The following is a 6,697-nucleotide window of genomic DNA, read 5'->3' as shown; positions in this document are numbered from 1 at the left end:
TGCTTATCAATTCTTTTGATTTAGGGGCATCTTTTTCAAATTGCCTAATTCTAGCCTTTAGAGACTGGTTTTCCTTTTCACAATCTGGTCATTTCTGGTCTTTGATTTACTTGTCTCACTTTCCAATTGCAAAATTCTGCCTTTTAAACTGTTATTTTCTCGCCAGATCTCTTCCATCTTTCTCATAATCTCAGATTTGAACTCTTCAAGACCTTGTTACCTGTTTTCATTTTTTTGTTAAGGTTTGGATATGGTTACTTGTTTGTTCTCCTCTGCTGTTTGCTCTGTTGTCTGGATTTTTTCTGTGTAAAAGTTGTCGAGTGTTAAAGGTTTCTTCTTAATCTCTCTCTTCTGGGGTTCCTGAGTCTGGCTTGCAATTTTTAGCTCAGTGCCCTCTCATTTTTATCCTCATGCCCAGTGTCTGTCCGTGCTCTTCAGGCTCCTGAGGTCTCAGGTCTAGTTGTTCTCAGGTTCAAGCCTTCTGTTGGTCCCCTTGCTTGTTTTTCTGCCTGAAGCTCCTTTAACAGTCTCAGGGCATTGCTTCCACAGTCACGCACCCTTCTGCACTGGTTGCCCACTCAAGGTCCATGCCTGCTCTCAGGATCCACCTCCGCACCTGAGCTCAGGGTCTGTGTTCAAAGTCAGCTTCTTCTTTAGCCTCTTGGGGTCTTAAGTCTTGCTTTTCTCAGGAGGAGGCCCTGGTGAGCTGCCAATGACTTAATGGGTGCCCCAAACTTGTTCTAACTCTTTTGTGATGGCTTTGGCATTGTAGGTGATGTGGGGGTGAGGGGGTTGCTCAGCTCACATTTTGGTGAGAGCTATTTCACCCATTTTATAGCATGGAAATGCTCAAATTCCATGTACTTTCAATGCTGTACCCTGTTGTGTGGGGTCCCTTCATTCATCTGGATTTGTTTTTATGTCTTCTTGAGGAGTCCTATATGTTTTTGTTAGAAGAGGTCAAGCAACTGCTTGTTACTCTGCTGCCATCTTAACCCGGAATCCGAAATCTCTGTTTTATAGATTAAGACATCACAGCTCTGAAGGGGTTTAATTGAATTGCCCATTGTCAAAGGAGGGTCAGTAAATGGCAAAAACAGCATATGAACCAGAGTTCCTGATTCCCAAGTCTTGATGGTGACATACAGGAAAGCATGATAATTTCAAAGAGAAATTTTATTTAAAGTACTATGGTAAGTTTGAAGATGGCAAGGTCACTTTAAGCTGGGCAATTGTCAGGGAAGGATTTTGTGGTGAAGTTGGAATGTGGGTATGGCAATAAGGTAATTTATAGATTTCAAATGATGAAGCTAGGAGAGATTAAGATAAAGTCTGTTACTGTCATAGGGGAACAAATGAATTAACCTGTGGATATTGGAAGGAGGGCAGGTTTAAAATGAAGGTGTGGAGATCAAAAGTTAGTGTAGTGCATCTATTCTAGAACATAGGGCACATGAAGGGGAAATAAACTTTCCCTTAAACTTCACTTAAACTTTCAAGGGAAGTTCACTGCTAAGAATCAGGATATTTTACTACAGTATTTACAAGCAAGGAGAAACCCTTGAAAGTTTAAGTATAAAAGTGACATCATCAGAGTAGTTATGACACCAACAATGTGATGGATATACATATATATATATATATACACACATATATACATATATATATATATATATATATGAATAAAAAGACAGAAATACCTAGGAAACAATTTTCAGTTATTGAAGGGAGGAAATGAGACACAGTAGAGATAGAATCAGTAGAACATGGCACCTGGTAGGTTTAATGTGTGAGATGAGAGAAAAAGTGAAATCAAAGAAGGACACCAAGTTTTTAAGCATGGGTGAGTGGGTGGGAGACAACTGCCTAGCCCTACCTAATCACAAACTACTCTATGATATGAGTGAAGTGACAGTGGTTAAGCATGGAACATAACATTTCAATATTTTATGATTACTTTAATTTTTTTATTTTTATACTAGTTTTTTACATGTTAATATAATTTTAAATAGTTTTTTCTGACATTTTTCCATCCATCTTTTGTCTCTGCCAACCTACCCCTCTGTCTCCACAAGATGACAAGAAATATAATATAGGTTGTACACTTTTTATCATACAATACATATTTCCATGCTCATCATGAAAAAATCTCTAGAGGAAGAAAATTAATGGAAGAAATAAAGTTTAGAGTGCTATTCTTTCATATGCATTTCAGACTTCATTAATTCTTGTTCTGGTGGTGCATAGCCATTTTCATCATTAGTCCTTTGAAGTTGTATGAGATCCTTTCATTGCTGATAATAAAATCATTCAGTGTTGTTCTTTATATGTTGTTATTACTATGTATAACAGTCTCCTGGTTCTGCTCACTTCATTTTGCATCACTTGATATAAATCTTTCCTGATTTTTTTGTGATCATCTTGTTCCTCATTTCTTATGACATGGTAGTATGCCATTACAATAATATATCACTAGTTGTTCAACCATTCCCCAAACCATTTGGTTTCCAATTCTTTGCCACCATAAAAAGAGCTATTATAAATATTTTTGTATAAGTAAGTCTTTCCCCCCTATCTTTTGATCCCTTTGGTATACAGGCCTCATAATATTATTGCTGGGTCAAAGGGAATGTACTGTTTTATGGTACCTTTGGCCATGGTTCCAAATTGTTCTCCAGAATGGTTGTATCAGTAAACAGCTCCACCAACAATGTACTATTGCCCCAATTTTCCCACATCCCCTCTATTAAGATTCATCATTTTCCTTTTTTATCATATTAGCCACTCTGATACATCAGAGCAGGGGTTGGCAACCTTTTTGGCCATGAGAGCCATAAACGCCACATTTTTTAAAATGTAATTTCATGAGAGCCGTACAGTGCTCACAGTGTGCACTCCTGTAACAGTGTCTGAAAAAAATTGACTTTATGGTTCCTGCAGAAAGAGCTATATCTGGCCCTCAAAAGAGCCAGATATGGCTCGAGAGCCAAACGTTGCCGACCCCTGCATCAGAGGGTAGTATATCAGAGTTATTTTAATTTGCATTCCTCTAATTAATAGTGATTTGAAGTATTTCTTCATATGATTAATGATCATTTTAATTTCTTCTGAGAATTACCTTTTCATAAACTTTGACTATTTTTCAGTTCGAGAATACTTTGTGTTCCTTTAAATTTGACTCACTTCTCTATATATTTGAGAAATAAGACCTCTGTCAGAGACACTTGCTAATAATTTTCCTTCTATTATGGGTTGCATTGGTTTTTTCATACAATCCCTTTTTAAATTAATGTAATCAAAGTTATATATTTTACATTTCATAATGATCTCTTTATCTTATTTGCACATAAATTCTTCTCATCCATAGATCTGACAGGTAAACTATTCAATGCTCCCCTAATTTGTTTATTATTATTATCAGCCTTTTTTTGAAATCATGTATCCATTTTGACTTTACCTTAGTATATACCATGAGGTACAGGTCTGTGCCTCATTTCTGCTATGTTGCTTTCCAGTTTTCCAATTTTTTTTGAATACTGAATTATTCTTCCAAAACCTAGGATCTTTGGGTTTGTCAAACACTAGATTACTGTGATAATTTATTATTATATGTTGAGTGCCTAATCTATTCAATTGATCCACTCTTCTATTTCTTAGCCAGTACCAGATTGTTTTGTTGGTGTCTCTTTATAAATACTGTTTGAGATCTCTTATAGCTAAGCCACCTTCCTTCATATTTTTTCATTAATTCGCTTGATATTCTTGACCTTTTGTTCATCCAAATGAATTTTTTAATGATTTTTCCAGCTCTATAATATAATTTTTGGTAGTTTGATTGATATGGCACTGAGTAGATAATTTAGGTAGAATTGTCATTTTTATTATGTTGACTCGGCCTACTCATGAGCAGTTATTTTTTTCCAATATTTTTAGATTGAGAAATATTTTGTAGTTGTGATCCCACAGTTGCTGGATTTGTCTTGGGTGACAGAATCCTAAGTAATTTATATTGTTTGCAGTTATTTTAAATGAGGTTTCTCTTTCTATCTCTTGCTGTTGGATTTTATAGGTAATATAGAGAAATACTGATGCTTTATGTGGTTTTATTTTACATCCTGAAGCTTTGCTAATGTTGTTAATCATTTAGATTAGGTTTTTGGTAGATTAAAATATATTGTCAATATCATCTGCAGAGTGAGAGTTTATTTCCTTATTACATATACTAATTCCTTCCATTTCTTCTTTTCTTATTGAAAGAGTACCTTATAATTTTTTTAAAGAGTTGAATTTACTAGGTGGCAGATAGGTGGCTCAGTGGATAGAGAGCAAGGGATGGAGAGAAGAGGTTCTGGGTTAAGATCTGGCCTCAGACACTTACACTAGCTGTGTGACCCTGTGTAATAATTACAATTGGGTGGGCAAATGTAATAATTAAAATTTTGGATTGACAAAAATAAAAATGGTTAAAAATTTTTGTCATCACCATTTATAATAATTAAAAAAATTCAACTATGAATCTGTTAGTAGCTTTATTACAGCAAAATAGTGATAGTAAGAAAGGGAAATGTAGGTAGGAGGTAGAAAATATTGCCTAGCTAAATTAACTAAATCCAGATCTGAGTAGCTCACTGAAGAAAGCCACCTAAGACAGGAGAAGAGCCAAAAGGACAGTATCTCTAGCAAGGGTCCCCTCAACCCGAGGGAATCACCAAAGCTGAACTCCTTGAACCACCAAAGCAGAATCTCCAACACAGACACACTAATGCAGAAGTCTTCCCTCAGCAAGAGCCACCAAGGCAACAGAATGAATCAGAATGCCCTTGACTGGCTTTTTTATAAGCAGTTTTCTCCACATCACTTCCTGTCTCTCTGGTTTCTCCTTCCTTTCACTGTGGGCTGGTCTATCACATTTATTATGTTTATCAAAATAGATAATTTTATGTTTATAGATTCCAGGTTAAGAACTTTTAAACTACAGAAAACATTTGGACTGGGTTATCATGGTCTCAAAATTTCTTCCTTTGGGGATCCACCCACATATTTGTTTACAATATGTCATGTACAAGTACACTTGTTTGTGTTCTAGGAAATTGTACTCTTTACAGTCTACCAGTATTAATTTTGTGAAAACTCACTCATGTATCACAGAAAAGGGTTGACACCTCTGATAGATGCTAGCACAAGGAAGCAATATGCTTATACCTTGCGTAGGGTACCTTAATACCTTCTTCCAGCTCTGGTGAATCTGAACAAGGGCATCTGCTTTCTAATGTGCTAGACCTTTCTAGATGAGGTTCTTTTGATAATTAAATTACATATTATACACACAGAGGAATCCTTGAGCTTGGAGACAATTTGGTGTGTGTAGTGAGAATTAAAGAAAAGAGTTCACCTGAAGGAGTAACTAAGTGTAATTAACTGTGTACTGGGAGATGGGGCAGTCTAACTTTCAGAGCATCTGCTCTCTACTCCAATGATACAATAAGTGGTCCCCATCCAAAACTGAACTCAGGATATGTAATCCAACCCTTACATTTTACAGATGAAGAAACTGAGGCTCAAAAAGAGTGTAATTTCCACCAGGTCACTTGATAAACTTTTCAGAGAAGAGAAAATAATCAAGAATTAATATCAGGGACAATTGGGTAGCAGAAGTAGAGTCCTGGGTTATAATTAAATATCTGAGTTCAAATCTAGCCTCAGATATTTGCTAGGTGTTGGACCCTGTGCCGGTTACTTAACATCTATTTGTTTCAGTTTCCTCATTTGTAAAATGACAATAAAAGCTCCTACCTAAAATATCACTTTCATTTAATTGAAGGCTATATTCAACATTCTTATAATTGTCTTAGATTAAACTATGATGTAATTCATTGACCTGCAAAAAACTCTGCGTGTATGACAGCGAGCATGGATAGCTAAATGTGTGACACTTGGTAAAGATGTAAACACTTTGTGTTTTCTCTGACAAAGACAAAGAGAAAATCATTCAGGTATAAATAGCATTAGTGAAACATGATATCTTCATCATCCAGTTAATTTAGACTTTATAGATAAATTCAGTGCCACAGACAATAATAATTCACAAGAAGCTTGCTTCCTTTACATTAGCTTTAATTATGTATATATGCATATACAGTAGAATCCCTTTATCCATGGTTTCACTTTAAATAGATTGTTACCATCTATTTCCCGGGAGGTAGGAAAGGGGCTATTGCTGGAAGAGATTGGGAACTGGAACATGGTTCAAGGAAGTGTTGAGGTCTTCACCCGACACAGGGAGGCTTCTAGGTGGGCAGAGTTGGGCAACGGTCACCTCTCTGTGCCCTGGAAGTCCTTCCACAGCAGCTGTGTGCCTGTAGTGGTTTCTCTGGGAAATCAATTCTTCCGCTTTCACTTGGAGGTTCTTTTTTTCAATTGCTTTGGGGAGGAGTCTGTTGGACTGGTAGGGTGGGAGGAGATGGAACACCAAGGCTAGGGATATGACAGCCCTAAAGTTGACTTAGGTGTTAAAATGTTAAATTAAGAACTGTCCATGGTAGGGTTCTGTACTATCTGCAGTTTCAGCTGTCCACAGTACCTCTTGGAAAGTTTACAAAACAGGGCTCTAGTCTATATTGAATATATATTCATCTGTATGTGTGTTTATCAGTTTATGACAAGGTTATTATGGCCCTCAGGGAGATTACAATCTAAT

Source organism: Gracilinanus agilis, chromosome 2 (genome assembly GCF_016433145.1).
Source record: "Gracilinanus agilis isolate LMUSP501 chromosome 2, AgileGrace, whole genome shotgun sequence".
In the NCBI taxonomy this organism is placed as follows: domain Eukaryota; kingdom Metazoa; phylum Chordata; class Mammalia; order Didelphimorphia; family Didelphidae; genus Gracilinanus; species Gracilinanus agilis.
The sequence above is the reverse complement of the archived record's forward strand: the minus strand, read 5'-3'. Positions refer to the sequence as shown.